Source organism: Lontra canadensis, unplaced genomic scaffold, assembly GCF_010015895.1.
Source record: "Lontra canadensis isolate GAN:19392208 unplaced genomic scaffold, GSC_riverotter_1.0 scaffold16, whole genome shotgun sequence".
In the NCBI taxonomy this organism is placed as follows: Eukaryota; Metazoa; Chordata; class Mammalia; order Carnivora; family Mustelidae; genus Lontra; species Lontra canadensis.
Genome location: NW_022631010.1, coordinates 5,287,873 through 5,304,687, shown reverse-complemented (window position 1 = coordinate 5,304,687; position 16,815 = coordinate 5,287,873). Strand labels below are relative to the sequence as shown.

Genomic DNA, 16,815 nt, shown 5'->3' with positions numbered 1-16,815 from the left:
TATATATATATATATATATTTTTTTTTTTTTTTTTAACTGCTCTGTCCCAATTAGAACAGCTTTATAATACATTTCAATACCTCTTTTGGGCAAAACTTCCCACCTCGTCTTGATGTTCAGAACTGCTATGGCTCTCCTTGGCCCAGATGCATGTTAGAATCACTTTGTCAACTTTCACTAAAAACCCTCTTACAATCATGATTTGATTGCTTTCACTTTGTATATCCATGTGTGCAAATTGACATCTTTCTGATACTGAGTTTTGCTGCTCATGGGCATGAGGTGTTTTAGGTTTTCTCTGATGACTTTCAGCTCTCCAGTTTACAGGGTTTTTTACTCCCATGATGATCTTATGCATCCTTACTTAGAGCTATCTTTAATACTTTCTGGTGTACAGAATCTTTAAAAATTATTATTATGGGTTTGGGACTACTGTTTAAGAATGTAATTGAGTTTTGAACATTGATCTTCTATCCATCAAGCTTATCACACCAGACTAATGTATGGACATTCCCTTCTGTGTAACTCTTACAACATCAATCATCTCACCTAGATTAGTTTTTAACCTTCATTGAAGTTACACATGCACACGCTTCAACAGGCAAATAGTTCCATACTTTCTACATATGAAAACTGGAGTCTCCCGACCTCCTGCTATTTTCCACCTCCCAGAGACAACCATTTTCCACTCCATTAATTGATAATTTTTTTTAATTTTTAATTTTTTAAATTTCTTTTCAGTGTACCAGAATTCATTATTTATGCACCACACCCAGTGCTCCATGCAACCCGTGCCCTCCATAATACCCACCACCAGGCTCATCCAACCTCCCACCCCCCACCCCTTCAAAACCCAGATTGTTTTTCAGAGTCCATAGTCTCTCATGGTTCATCTCCCCCTCCAATTTCCCTCAACTCCCTTCTCCTCTCCATCTCCCCATGTCCTCCGTTTTATTTCTTATGCTCCACAAATAAGTGAAACCATATGATAATTGACTCTCTCTGCTTGACTTATTTCACTCAGCATAATCTCTTCCAGTCCCACCCATGTTGATACAAAAGTTGGGTATTCATCCTTTCTGATGGAGGCATAATACTCCATAGTGTATATGGACCACATCTTCCTTATCCATTCGTCCGTTGAAGGGCATCTTGGTTCTTTCCACAGTTTGGCGACCGTGGCCATTGCTGCTATAAACAGTGGGGTACAGATGGTGCTTCTTTTCACTATATCTGTATCTTTGGGGTAAATACCCAGTAGTGCAATTGCAGGGTCATAGGGAAGCTCTATATTTAATTTTTTAAGGAATCTCCATGCTGTTTTCTAAAGTGGTTGCACCAACTTGCATTCCCACCAACAGTGTGAGAGGGTTCCCCTTTCTCCACATCCTCTCCAACACATGTTGTTTCCTGTCTTGTTAATTTTGGCCATTCTAACTGGTGTAAGGTGGTATCTCAATGTGGTTTTAATTTGAATCTCCCTGATGGCTAGTGATGATGAACATTTTTTCATGTGTCTGATATCCATTTGTATGTCTTCACTGGAGAAGTGTCTGTTCATATCTTCTGCCCGTTTTTTGACATGATTATCTGTTTTGTGTGTGTTGAGTTTGAGAAGTTCTTTACAGATCCTGGATATCAACCTTTTGTCTGTACTGCCCTTTGCAAATATCTTCTCTCATTTCGTGGGTTGCCTCCTTGTTTTTTTGAGTGTTTCCTTTGCTGTGCAGAAGCTTTTGATTTTGATGAAGTCCCAAAAGTTCATTTTTGTTTTTGTTTCCTTTGCTTTTGGAGACATATCTTGAAAGAGGTTGCTGTGGCTGATATCGAAGAGGTTACTGCCTATGTTCTCCTCTAGGATTCTGGTGGATTCCTGCCTCTCACGTTGAGGTCTTTTATCCATTTCGGCTTTATCTTTGTGTATGGTGTAAGAGAATGGTCGAGTTTCATTCTTCGACACATAGCGGTCCAATTTTCCCAGCACAATTTATTGAAGAGACTGTCTTTTTTCCACTGCATATTATTTCCTGCTTTGTTGAAGGTTATTTCACCATAGAGTTGAGGTTCCATATCTGGGCTCTCTACTCTGTTCCACTGGTCTATGTGTTTTTATGCCAGTGCCATGCTGTTTTGGTGATCACAGCTTTGTAGTAAAGCTTGAAATCAGGCAACATGATGCCGCCAGTTTTGTTTTTCTTTTTCAACATTTCCTTTGCAATTCTGGGTCTCATCTAATTCCATACAAATTTTAGTATTGTTTACTCCAGCTCTTTGAAAAATACCAGTGGAATTTTGATCAGAATGGCATTGAAATTATAGATTGCTCTAGGCAGTATAGAGATTTTAACAATGTTTATTCTTCCGATCCATGAGCACAAAATGCTTTTCCATCTTTTTGTGTCTTCTTCGATTTCTTTCATGAGTATTCTATAGTTCCTCGAGTACAGATCCTTTACCTCTTGGCTTAGGTTTACTCTCAGGTGTCTTATTGTTCTTGGTGCTATATTAAATGAAATCAATTCTCTGATTTCCCCTTTTGTATTGTCATTGTTAGTGTATAAGAAAGCAGCTGATTTCTGTACCGTGATTTTTTGTCCTGCCACATAAGTCATACAGCATTTCAGTAATGTGGCAAGATAATTTACAGTTTTTAACTGATTCTTCTAGATTCTATACCCAGATCTCGTAGAGCATGCATATATTGTCTCTTCTTGACTTCTCACCCGTAGGCATTATTCACTATCTTCCCACTCTGGATGATGGGGATGCAATGCTCTATTATTATGGAAATCACACCACATGTGCATATTTCTACCCCACCCCCTTAACATTTTAATTTTAGATAATGTCATAGTCAGTATCTACATTATAATGACAATGACACTGTGTTTTAAACTCAATCTTTTTTTTCTTTCAAGATTTTATTTAAATTAAGTTAGTTTCCATATAATAGTGTTAGTTTCAGGGGTAGAATTTAGTGATTTGGGGTGCCTGGGTGGCTTAGTGGGTTAAGCCTCTGCCTTCAGCTCAGGTCATGGTCTCAGGGTCCTGGGACCGAGCCCCATGTCGGGCTCTCTGCTCAGCGAGGAGTCTGCTTCCCCCCTCTCTCTGCCTGCCTCTCTGCCTGCTTGTGATCTCTCTTTCTGTTAAATGAATCTTAAAAACAAAAATTAGTGATTCACCAGTAACATATGACACCCAGTGCTTATTACATCAGGTGTCTCAACCTTGTAACATTTCCAGCTTTTGTTTGCATTGATCTACTCATGTGCATTTTGGGTAACCACCACCATATTCAGGGTACAGAACAATTCCATGGCTGCAGAGCTTACCCTTGTGGTAGCCTCTCTTGGTGACAGACAGCCCCACCACCCAAACCTCTGGCACATGCCGATCTGTTCTCTATAACTTTGAGAATGTTGTCGAAGTGGAGTCCCACAGTATGGACATTTTGAGAGTGGTTTTGATCACTCCACATAAAGCCTTTGGAATCTCACAAGTTGGGCACATGTAAATCAGTTATGCCTTTTTATTGTTGTGTAGCATTTCCTGGTAGGAAGGCACCACAGTTTGTTCAACCATTCACTTATCACTGGGCATTTTGCATGTTTCCAATTTTTTTCCCATTTGAGAAAAGCTGCTCTAAACATTCAGTCAGAGATTGTGTGAAGCTATTGTCTTCATTGTGCTCAGAAAAATGCCAGGGAGAGTGATCTCTGGGACATAAAACATGCTTCCTCTCCAGAAAGAGGAAGAAATGATGCTTTTTGTTAGAGGCAAGCACATACAACTTCTTTTTTTAATTATTTTATTTCTTTTTTTATGTAAACTTTACACCAAACTTGGACCCAAACTCACAAGCCCATGATCAAGAGTTGCTCATTTCACCAACTGAGCCAACCACATACCCTAAGCAAATATAGCTTCTGAAGTCCACACTGCACTGTGCATTTGGGCTAAGTTTCCATCAATAAGAGGTTGGCATAGGGAGTCATTTCTGGAGCAGACCTCATTTGACCCCAAAATTTTTTAGGTCCTGACGAACCCATTTCATGGTCCAGCTCAGTAGCTCTTAGTGGAAGCTGGTGCAGAATGAGGTCACAAGCCAGCCACCCCCAGATGTCCAGAGCTCAGGAGATGAGACACAGCTCCCAACTGCAGATCCTTCTTGGCCTGGGGCTCCCATGTGGAGAATCACCATAAAGACCTCAAGATGGGGGGAGGGGCCCAGGGCAGAAAGCAGAGGCCCCAGGTGGACAAGAACCATCATTTTTGCTGGGTCTGTCCACTCTCTCTGAAACATAAAAAGAATTTCTTCCAAATTATTTCTTATGACTGAGTTCCAGTTTCAAAGTACTATGGTCTGAGAAATTGCGGGCAATAATCTCAATCTTTTGGTATTGGTTGAGACCTAATATGTGACCCAGTATATGGTCTATTCTGGAGAAAGTTCCATGTGCACTTGAGAAGAATGAGTTTTCTGTTGTTTTAGGGTGGAATGTTCTGTATGTATCTATGAAGTCCATCTAGTTCAGTGTGTCATTCAAAACTCTTGTTTCTTTGTTGATTTTCTCCTTAGATGGATCTGTCTGTTGCTGAGAGTGGGGTGTTGAGGTCTCCTACTATTAATGTTTTATTATCAATATGTCTCTTTATTTTGTTTAACAGTTCCTTTCTATAGTTGACTGTTCCCATGTTGGGAGCATAGATATGTCCAATCGTTAGATCCCCTTGTTGGATAGACACTTTAAGAATGATATAGTGTCCTTTTGTATCTCTAACTATGGTCTTTATCTTAAAATCTAAAGGATGAAAAACCTCAGTGTGAGACAGGAATCCATCAAAATCCTAGAGGAAACATAGGCAGTAACCGCTTTAACATCAGCCACAGAACATTCTTTCAAGACACGTCTCCAAAGGCAAGGGAAACAAGAGTAAAAATAAACTTTTAGGGGGTGCCTGGGTGGTTCAGTGGGTTAAAGCCTCTGCCTTCAGCTCAGGTCATGATCTCAGGGTCCTGGGATCGAGCCCCGCATTGGGATCTCTGCTCCACAGGGAGCCTGCTTCCTCCTCTCTCTCTGCCTGCAACTCTGCCTAGTTGTGATTTCTCTCTGTCAAATAAATAAAATATTTTAAAAAAATAAAATTAAAACATTAAAAAAAACTTTTAGGACTTCATCAAGATAAAAAGTTTCTGCACAGCAAAGGAAACAGTCAACAACATCAAAAAAGGAGACAACCCATGGAATGGGAGAAGATATTTGTAAATGACACTACAGATAAAGGGCTGGTATCCAAGATCTGTAAAGAACTTCTCAAACTCAATCCACAATGAACAAATAATCAAGTCAAAAAATGGGCAGAAGACATGAACAGACATTTCTCCAAAGAAGACATACAAATTGCTAACAAACATATGAAAAAATGTTCACCATCATTAGTCATCAGGAAGATTCAAAACAAAACCATATTGAGATACCACCTTACACCAGTTAGAATGGCTAAACCTGACAAGACAAGAAACAAGAAATGCTGGAGTGGTTGTAGAGAAAGGAGAACCATCTCACACTGTTGATAGGAATGCAAGTTGGTACAGCCACTGTGGAAAATAGTGTGGAGGTTCCTCAAAAAGTAGAAAATAGAGCTACCCTACAGCCCAGCAAATGCTCTACTGGGCATTTACCTCAAAGATAAAGATGTAGTGAAAAGAAGGGCCACATGTACCACAATGCTCATAGCAACAACGTCCACAGTAGCCAAACTGTGGAAAGAGATGAGATGCCCTTCAACAGATGAATGGATAAAGAAGATGTGGTTCATATGGAATGGAATATTACTCAACCACCAGAAAGGGTGAATACCCAACTTTTGTATCAACATGGATGGGACTGGAGGAGATTATGCTGAGTGAAATAAGTCAGAGAAAGTCAAATATCATATGGTTTCCCTTATTTGGGAACATAAGGAATAGCATGGAGGACATTAGGAGAAGGAAGGGAAAAATAAAGGTGGGGAACTCAGAGCAGGAAACCAAGAATGAGAGACTATGGACTCCAGGAAACAAACCGAGGGTTTTAGAGGGGAGGGGAGTAGGGGGATGGGTGAGCCCAGTGATGGGTATTAAGGAGGGCACGGATTGCATGGGGCACTGGGTGTTATACACAAATGAAGAATCATGGAACAGTACATCAAAAACTAATGATGCACTATATGGTGATTAAGATAACATGATAAGAATTTAAACACACACACACACACACACACACACTCAAAAACAAAACATAAGAAGAGGCCCCTCTCACCATGTGAGGACTCTCTGCCTGACTTCTGTTTCACAATCCAGAAGCAGATCGCTGCCTCACAGCCCTGCATCATACAGGCTTCCTTCCTCTTCCATCACCAGAGGGGCAGGCTGTTCCTCCTCACAGAATAGAGGCCCCATTGCCCCAGGACATACATTTGCAGAGAGTGGGACCCTCAGGCCTCCACAATGTGGGCCCCTGCTTGCGGAACCCAGCCTCCTCCTCACTGGCTACTGGTTCTGCTGTTGGGACTCACAGGTGAGCACTGCCTTGAGGGAGACTCCCCTTTCCATGCCTCCTCAACCTCTCCCTCCCCCTGGGCATTTAGGACCTCTAGGTAAACACAGGTGTGCTACCCAGACCCTCCGAAGAAGGCCTGCCTGGTAGCTATGATTGTACTCCTGAATAGCAGATGGGGAAACTGAGGCAGAGAGCGCAACCAGTCCAGTGCCACCTACTTAAGTCAGTGGAGCTACTGCGGTTCATGTCCACTCAGCTCCACAGTTCATCCTGTTAACCATATTATACTGCCTGGCTCCTCAGTGGAGGCCAAGAGCAGAAATATCAGAAACACAGAGAGGCAAACAGAAGGAGAGCCATCCCACATTACACACAGAGGTCTCCAGAGTTCCACTGTGCTGCGTGTACTCACAAACTCTTGTTAATGATGTGCTGCATGTTTCCTACGTGCCAAGATTGTTACTGAAGTTTAACATGTACTATAATTTCACTTAAGGAATCTGTGTTTCTCGATGTTTCCAGAGTCTAGCTAGTCACCAAGGCAGGAAATCCAGCTACAAAGTCAAACCTGCTCTGTGCCACATCACTGAGCCTCTCTGTGTCTTTGTTTCCTTGGTTCTGATGGGGTTTCCCGTTACAGACTTGGGAGAGCTACTCTCGGTGCGCACTCGGTCGGGGAGCTGTTGTGCGTAAACACGTGAGGAGACGCGAAGGATCACGGCAGGATGAGTAGACGGCTGCTCTGTTTTCCCATCAGGTGTGGCCACTGAGGTGGGGCTGCAGGTGATCTAGCCTGACAAGTCAGTGTCTGTCACAGCTGGACAGACAGCCACTCTGCACTGCTCCGTGACCTCCCTGAGCCCCATAGGTCCGGTTCAGTGGTTCAGGGGGAAAGGGCCAGGCCGGGAGTTAATCTTCAGTTTCAAAGGAGGACACTTCCCCCGAGTAACAAATGCTCCAGACGCCACAAGGAGAAACAACACGGACTTTTCCATCCGTATCACTAACATCACCCCAGCAGACACAGGAACCTACTACTGTGTGAAGTTCCAGAAAGGGACCCCTGATGTGGAGTTTAAGTCTGGACCAGGCACCCAGGTCACTGTGAGTGGTGAGTACGGCCTGGGACTCCTCTGTCCCCTGGTTGTGACAACAAGTCAATAAGAATGCCCTCCATTGTCTGACCAACAGCTAAGAATCAGGTGTTGTGGTGGGTGTCCCCGACTTCAGCCGCTTCCACCAATCAGGGAAGTAGAGGCCTGGAGAGGTCCTGATACTTGCTTAAGGCCCCTGATAAATGGTGGGGAAGTCCAGAACCCAGGTCTGTGAGTCCAAAGCTGTCGACCTTTCCAATCCTGACCAGCTCTCTGGTTCTAGGGATTAGGAACTTACAGTCTGAGTGACTTAGACAGTCACATGACCCAATCTAACTCCTGCCTCCAGAGAGTGTCCCCTCCACGTAGTTGACTCTTCTCTAACTCAACACTTACTGAGCAACTGCTGTGTACAGGCTCTCCTCTGTGTGCAAGGGAAGCAGAAAACAAAACAGGGAAGGGCTCCTTTCTCCTGAAACTCACGTTCCCTTCCCTTCCTGTGGACAAATGCACCCAGGGCAGGGAGGTGGGATATGTCTTTCTTTCAACATAGAAGAATCACAGTGAGAAGAGGTATAAACTCACTGTTTATGCTGAGAACCCAGGATGGAGAAGATGCCAGAGGCGGGGCATTTGTTGTGGGTCTGTCCAAAAATCATCATGCAATTCAACGACTGACTTCCATAAGAGCACTGAGTGTCCCCTCAGCTCCTGGACATAGCCATGCAGGTGGTTTTATCCTGATTGTTCAGGTGTTACAGGAGTTCCCAGTGGTATGTCCCTTGCCTGGGCATCAGTGCTAGTACATGGCTCTAGCACTGGGCAGATCTGTTCCTCCTGGGAAAGCTCTCCTTCCTCTTCCCCAAGCTGCCAACACAGGGGATGCCCTGGTTGAGAATGGATGAAGCTGGAGGGACCATCTCAGCCCATTTACAGAGAGGACACTGAGGCTCAGCAGACCCAGACTGAGCAGGGAAGTGAGCCACAGCCTGACTCACAGCCCTGCTCTCTGCACATTCACTGTGCTGGCCAAAGTGGGAGAAAGTGCCAACCCTCTCCTTAAATCTATTGTACATCTTGTATGGTTCTCTTTTTCAGCAGTAAACATTAAGAAAACATGGGAAGAGGTGGGCTAGCTTTGCACCCCCAGATCAGACAGCTATGCAAACATCTGGTGAAGTGTCGAGCATGTTCCTGGAGGACACGGCTTCTCACATTTAAGAGTTTCCGGAGTCTTCTCCAGTTGTGTGGTGTTGCTCCTTCACTGAGAAGCCTGGGGCACCAGCCTGGACAGAGCAGAGGGGCCCCCACTATCCCAGGCACCCCATTCTTGGTTCTTCCCACTAAGAATGACTGGAAGACACATCCTGGAGGGTGGTCAGGTCCGTGAGTGACAGTTCACATTCTTGACTCAGTTGTCAGGACCCCACATCTTCCCTCTGTTGTTGTCGAGTCAACATGTCTGGACACCCGGAGGGACCCCTCCCCATAACCGCTTGCAGTGAGAATGTCAGATGAAAAAGGAGGCTGGCTCTCATTGTCAGGCTGGAGAAGGTGGGACATTTATTCTGTTATGGATGAAACAGCTGGAGGCCACAGGAAGTCCCCCTGGGATGCAAGGATCGGTAAAGAGCAATCCCGTTGTAACTGGAACAAAGGAGCTTGGCTCCTCGGTGAGGGAGAAACAGAGACCACCCAGGGGAAGTTCCCTGACAAATCTATCTATTTTACAGGTAAGGGATCACAGGGAATAATTTCCAAAGCCATAATGCGGAACAGGGGCAAGTAGGCTCGATATTAGGGCTGGAGAAGAATATTCAGAGGGGGATTCTATACTATAATGAGACTGAGGTTACTGTTAGCCACTTTCTGATTCATCTGCTTTTTTCTATCTGTGTATTCAGTGATAAATTCCAAGCAAAAGTGCTTACATTCCCTTACTCACTCCTCCCTAAAACCCCAGGAAGGAGAAATGCCTCCTGTCCCATGTCACAGAGGAGCCACACTGTGCCACGGCCATGCCTGCGGTCAGCTGGCCAGCGTGGTTCCCGCTTTCTTGGGGGTCACCTGTCTCTTGCACAGACTGCTGCACACCCTCTCCGGCCTCAGGAGGGTTTGCAGGAAGGCAGCTAGGAACAGTTGATGCCAACAGTCAGATCCATCAGAAATGTCCTCCCTGTGCCCAGATTGGTGGGAAGTCACCTGGCTGAGAAGAGAAGGGGCGACTTGAACTCAGGCCTACAACAGCACCTGGGCCCTGCCCTCAAGTCAGAGTTCAGCTCTGGAACCTCAGGGCTTCCTCTGTGAGAGGAGGAGAGGACAACGCCCTCCGCACACTATCAGAAGGGCAGCAGGTTCTCCACAGCACCTCACACGCATCCTGAGCATTGATGACCACAGTCATGCTTATTGTTCACAAATGCTCCTCTTGTAGCCAAACCATCTCCCCCCTGCCCCCCGTGGTGTCAGACCCCGCAGCCAGGGCCTCGCCGGAGCAGACAGTGAATTTCACCTGCAAGTCCCACGGCTTCTCCCCCAGAAACATCACCCTGAGATGGTTCAGAAACGGAAATGAGCTGGCAGCCTCCCAGACCAGCGTGGACCCAGAGGGAAACAGAACTTCCTACAACATCTCCAGCACAACCAGGTTGGTGCTGGCCCCGGGGGACGTTCACTCCCAGGTCATCTGGGAGGTGACCCATGTGACCCTGCAGGGAGGCCCTCCTCTTCGTGGGATTGCCAACCTGTCTGAGGTCCTCCGAAGTAGATGCCCCTTCCCCACCCCAGCCCCAGCCCGGGTCTGGCCCCAAGTCTCTGAGACTGTCCCTCCCCCGCTCCCTGCCCCAAGCCCTCCATTCACTGGAGTCTGACCCCTGGCAGTCCCTCCAGGTCACCTGCACCTATATGTGCTGTCACCTCCTACTGTTTCCATGGCTGCTGGGTCATGAACGCCTACCATGTGCCAATTACTGTGCTCAGTAGTTTCCCTTACTGTACTGTAGCAATTCCAATTATTGAGCACCTGCTGTACTCCATGCCACTGTGTGCTTGGTGAGGTCATTTGTTTTGCTACAGTTATTCTATTCCAACTGTTTGCATGGGGCTGAGTATTTTGATTTCACTCATTCTTAGCCTATGAGGAACCATCAATCCTTGAGCACCTACTGTGTGCTGGGCACTGTGCTTAGGGATTTCATTCATATGCAAGGACTACTCTCAGTGTTTGAGCCCCAACTGCATGCCTCGCCCTGTTCTGGGTGATTACCTTGCTGTGTGGGGGGACCTAAGTTCTCGAGCCTCTCCCCATGGTCCATCTGTTCCATAAGGTGAGAGCTTCTGCCCTGTGCTGTTTCAGTTCCACCCACCTTGGAGGTTTCCCAGCAGCCCCTGTCACGGGACCAGGTGAAGGTCACTTGCCAAGTGAAGAAGTTCTACCCCCAGCTCCTCCAGCTGATCTGGCTGGAGAATGGCAACGTGTCCTGAACAGAAATGGACTCAAGGGCCTCAAACCTCGTAGAGAACAAGGATGGGACCTTTAACTGGATGAGCTGGCTCCTGGTGAACTCATCTGCCCACAGGGAAGATGTGGTGTTCACCTGCCTGGTGCAGCATGATGGGCAGCCCGCGGTCACCAGAAACCATACCCTTGTGGCCTCTGCCCACCAGAAGGACCAGGAAACCCATAAAACCCGGGGTGAGACCTCAATGATCCTGTCTCTTGCATCCTGCTCCCTGCTTCCTCACCTGACTATGATTAAGTCACCATGCCTGGCCAGACACCCCTCCCCCTATTATTTCCCACCTAGCATGGTCTCTATCCATTCTACACTTTTCCATCATCACCACGGAAAATGTCTGCACTTGGCATTCTGAAATTCCAGAAAGGACTCTGAGGATCTTTAGTTTTGCATCTTGACCAGGCTTCCGGATGACCATGTGTGGTCACACCTGGGGTCTCTCTCTCCCTTTATTTGTGACAGCAGACAGCAATAGTCATGATCGCTCAAAGCACATTTACTTTCTGCCAATTCCAATTCATTTCTGGTCTCCTTTCCTACTTAACCAACCCTGTGACCTGGAATTTTACAGAAGGGACTTGGGGGGAAATGAGGGATCAATGATGAATATTTCCTGCCCTTAGTACAGCTGATGAGCTAAGCTAGTCGAGGGAAACCTGAGTCCCTGAAGATGGACCAGCAACCTGTGCAAATAAAAGGGGGGGATTGATTATAGCAGGGGAGCGTTGTCCCAAAGAACAATGGAGTCCCCTTTCTACAACTAAAGCATTCCTTATTTCTCTTTCATATACAATCAGGGGGAGGTCAATCAGTTTTCCAGGAGTCTTTGTTCCAGAAGATCTTTCAAAGGTCCATGTTCCTTCTAACATGCCCAATGACAGTGTCCTCTTGCCTGGGTCAACACTGGGCCACTGAGTGTTCCTGTCACTGCTGGCCAGGAGACTAGAGATAGGAAGGGGAAAAGGAACAATTTCCCTTAAAACTAGAGGTATGCAGAAGTTGCATAATTGTGTCCACTAATGACTTAGTCATGGATCCACATCCAGCTCCAAATAGAGTCCACACTTGTATGGTCATGTGACAATGACATGGTTCTTTCTATAAAACCAATACTATTACACTCTTAGTAAAATTAACAATGATTCCAGTATCATCTAAAATGGAGTATACATTCCAGTTTCCCAAAGCTTCTTCTATTAACTTTATTTTGTGGACCGAACTTGGTTTTAATTCACCTGTAAATGCTTAAAAGAATTTTCCTGTGAAATACCTGGGTCTCCATGATTCTTTTTTTTTCCCAATATTTATTTATTTATTTCACAGAGAAAGAGATCACAAATAGGCAGAGGCAAACAGAGAGAAAGAGAGAGAGAGAAGTGGAAGAAGGCTCCCTGCTGAGCACGGAGCCCAATGTAGGATTCCATCGCAGGACATTGGGATCATGACCTGAGCCAAAGGCAGAGGCTTAACCCACTGAGCACCCAGGCGCCCGATTCTTTTATTTCTCTGAAAAGAATCTGAATAGCTAGGGCTACTCAAATACTTCATTTCATATTGAATGCTTGTGGTAGGCTGTGCTTTGAGAAATGTGGTCTTTTTCTCTGTGTTGTCAAATTTTTGCACATAGATCTTCTCATAGTATTACCTAGTAATCCTTGTGATGTCTGTAGGGCATCCCATTTCATCCCTGATATTGTAAATGGGTCAATTCTCATTTTTTTTCATTGTTACAACTGTTAGAAGTTTTTCAAATTTATCAGTCCTCTCAAAGAACTCACTTTCATTTTAGTGATATTCTCTATTTTTTGTTGTTAATTTCTTTGCTTTTTCTCCTCTTTTTTAAATTTCCTTCTCTTGATTTGGCCTTATTTTGCTCCTCCTCTTTTTTTTTTTTTTTTTTGAAATGGGAAAAAAATTATCAAGTCTAGACTTTTCTTTGTTGGAAAACCACAGCTGGGCCTCCTTCTGGTCTTGGGAATTGGGAGTGTGGACTCAGGATACCTGGTGTGGGTTCCTCCTCCAGAATGGAAGCAACTAGCCCACCTGGCTTCCTCTTCCACGTTTCAGAGCCCTTCATGCGTGGCCCTCACATGAGTTCCAGGGGGCAGGCTTCTACTGAGCCAGGAGAGGTGGGAGAGATGAGTCCATACCATCTCCTGCCCTTTCCTGTGCTTGGTGAAGGTGGGAGGGGAATGGCATAAGGGGATGTGCATTTGGACTGGGAGATTTTTCTCTTTTGTCTCCATAGATTCTGCAGTTTGGGCATTGCTCTTCAAGGACCACCGAGAGCCAGTTTTCCAGAGAATTTACTGTCCTTTTGTTGTTTTTCATTTGGGTTGAGAGGCTATATTTGGAGATGAGTAGTTAAGCCTCTGTCTTGTACTCAGCACCCCATTACAAAGTGCCCACAGGGCTTTGAAAGTCTTGGCCCCAGTGTCCCTATCCCACATCTCAGTATTCATCTCCCATATTTCCCAATCAGGGCCCTACTCCAGCACAGTAGGTGCAGTGTAGCTGAGAAGTCAGTCCTCTCTGTAGCACTGATACTCTTATGTTTATTTTGGACCCAACTGTGTCCTCAACTTTTTCTGTCTTCCAGCTATAGGAGGTAAGAGTCTGCACTGTTGCACAGAAGTCCCCTGACATTCACACATAACCTTTCACATGTGATCAGTCTTCGCTTTGCACTGTCTTTCTCTGAAGGGTTGATGCCCTGCAACAGTCACCCCACCTGTAGTTCTTGTAATTATCATGTCATCAGAATGGCAGGATACTCCCCTCCTCTGCTTACACCAGCCCAGGTCACCACGGTGAGGTTTCAGCAGTGACAAGGGCAGGGCAAGCCAACACCTACCCTGTTCTACCTCCCACAGGGCTGGGGGCCTCCTGACCAGCTGGCAGAAAGAGACCTTGGTACAAATGGGCCCATTAGAGTTGGCTTTCCAGACGGCAACCCGACAAAACTCCACACATCAGGTGACCCAGGAGGGAGACTCTCGGGTGATATGAGAAGAGAGAAAGCTCACTGTGGGGTGCTGCCTGGTCCACATGCATGAGAGAGCGAAGGAGGCAGGACTGGCAAAGGGAGATGTTGACACAATTCAGCACGGCAACACTCAGCCTCAGACAGAGAGCAAGCAAGCTGAATGCTCTTTGTGAGTTGTTTTAAATGGAGAGGAATGGTTTAGCCTCTGTTCCCCCACTTCCTCCAGCCTTCTGCTGCAGGCTGCCCTCTAGAAACAGGTACAAACATGAACAGTACAGCTCTTTCACTCAGAAAAATCCAGCGCCCCCCACCCTCCGCAGCAGAGAGCTTCCACTCTAACATGCCAGGGGCAAATATGGTGAGGCCCTACTCCTTCCTTTAAGATTGCTCTATATATATCAGAAATATACTTGGATTTTTAAAATTCAAATACAAAAAGAAAAATGGGTCATTGTACAAAGTTCAAAAATCGGGAGCTGTTCTTCCAGACCCAACATCTATGTCCAACACAAAGATGTCAGCTAACAGTGAGTGGCACGGGGTTCAGTTTGGCTGGATGGTGTTTGAAACTCTCTTGAGCTTAAGACACCATTTCCTTACCTCCCCAGGATATTGTCCAGCCAGCAGGTCTCCTGAGGTCAGGTCATCTGAGGACTCCCTCCTCATCTCTGTACATGGGAGTGGTCAAACCGTGAGCATGGAGAAAAGCAGAACAGCCTTGCCCCTTACTGGCTGTGATATCTGTTCCCACTCCACTTGAGGCCAGGCAGACATTTGACCCTATGGCCCAGAGAATTTGTCTTTGTCCTGGTCCAAAGACAAGATCTCAGAGCCATCCTGTAGGCCAGCAGTGAGGGGTTTCCCTGGGTCTGAGCCACCTCATCTGTCCACCCTCTGTAAACTAGGAGCCTGTTAGCTCATCAGAAAAAGGCTGTTTGACCTGCGCCACTGGGTGTGAGGACCAATTCAGTAAACCAAACTTACCCAATCCTGAGTGGTCCTTCTCCCCACCTCTTCCCTCAAGAAGGACACCTGACAGTGAGAAAGGGGTGAGTGAGGTGAGGAACATCTTACCCTGAATTCTGCCTTGAGCAGGGGAAGAATTCATGAGCTTCAGAGCATTGATAAGCCTGAGTCACTTCAGATAAAGTAAGTGGAGGCCCCAGGAAATGGACTCTAGGGTGACCTCCTCTGATGGTGCCTCCTATCCCTTCTTTTCCAGAGTCAAGACCATCTACTCCAATCCTGATGGCTGTCACCTTGGGCCCAAAGCTGGTGCTGCTCATCACTGTCTCTGCCATCTATGACCACAAGAAGCGAGGGCCTGATTATAAGTTGTGGGTCAGGGAGGGCGGGCCAAGTTTAGTCCAGGAAAGAGCCAGGTCAGGTAGAGGGGCAACCCACAGGTCACACAGGGTCAGTGCCCACCTGCAGTAAAGAGCATGTGACACACTTCCCTTGATACCCTCGGGAGTCTCAAGGGTCCAGGCTCCCTGAGGTGTTGGCGGAGGGGGCCTTTAGCCTATAAATGTGGACAGGTTCAAAGGCGGTCAAAGAGTGTGGACAGAGTCCTGGGGATTCTGGGAAGGAAATGGGCAGAGGGGCTGAATGAGAGGCAGCTGGGTGGGAGGATCCCTTGGAGACCATCACTAGATTTGGAGCACTGGGGCTCCTTTGGGAACAGGATGTCTGCATTTAGAGGAATGCTAACAGGTGCCAGAGGGCTGCTCTGAGGACAGCTTCCAATCTGACCCTCTGTGGGATATACTGGAGGGGATGGGGAGGGGAGATCAAGCCCTAAGGGAGAAAGGCTTAAGTGGCAGAGTCCTCTATCAGGGGCTGCCTGTCCTTTCACAACAGGTGTCCCAGGAGGAAAATAGCACCGAGGACATAAGAGACACGTGGGGAATATTTCTGGAATGATGAGCAGATAATCAACTGTGAACATGGGTCCCACAGCTCCTTCCTTCCTCCCCTACTACATGCCACCCTCAGTCTCTACTTCTTCCTTCCTTCCTTGTAGGGCCCAACCAAAAACAAGGAACAACTAGAAGCTTCCCAACTCTGCCCTAATACCTTCCTTCTTCCAGAGACCCACCTGCCCACAGTCCCTTCTGCTCCTTCTCACAATCCTTGATGACCCTAGAGCTGGGTCTTCATACTAGGTCCTCAGCAGGGACCATGGGAACTTGCTCTGGGCACTGATGCATGGATATCTGCCTGAATGTGAGAAACAAGTCCCTAAACATACCAGGTGCCTTTCATTCATCTTCTGGGGACTATGGCCATGAACTACATGCTCACGTCCATGTTCTTGGGAGTTATTTCTGCCAACTTCCAGACATTCCAGACTTGGTGAGGTTCTTCACTGGGTCTCAAATAAAATGAATCTCATCCTCGTTTGAAGAAGAGAAATGATTCTCCTTCCTCTTTGCTTAAATGTCCTACTCCTAAGTCCCAGGGACAAGATACCCTCCTCCCTGTGATGGAAACACTAGCTCTCCCGTCACCTTCATCCTTCCCAGCCCCACTGCTCATGTACATGAGCTGGCAGTTGAGAAGACTGGAGCCATCCTCGGTTTTCTTACTTTATATCCCATATTCAGTTCTGCCTTCAGATGCTACATCCAGTGGCCAGATGGTAAATGTGAAGCAGTCTACTCAGGGAAAGGAA

General features: G+C 46.3%; 1 pseudogene; it reads left to right on the top strand.

The window, feature by feature from the left end:
* The window catches only part of LOC116868567, a 99,693-nt pseudogene extending 83,555 nt beyond the window's left edge, over positions 1–16,138 (top strand).
* Positions 16,139–16,815: the final 677 nt, after the last annotated feature.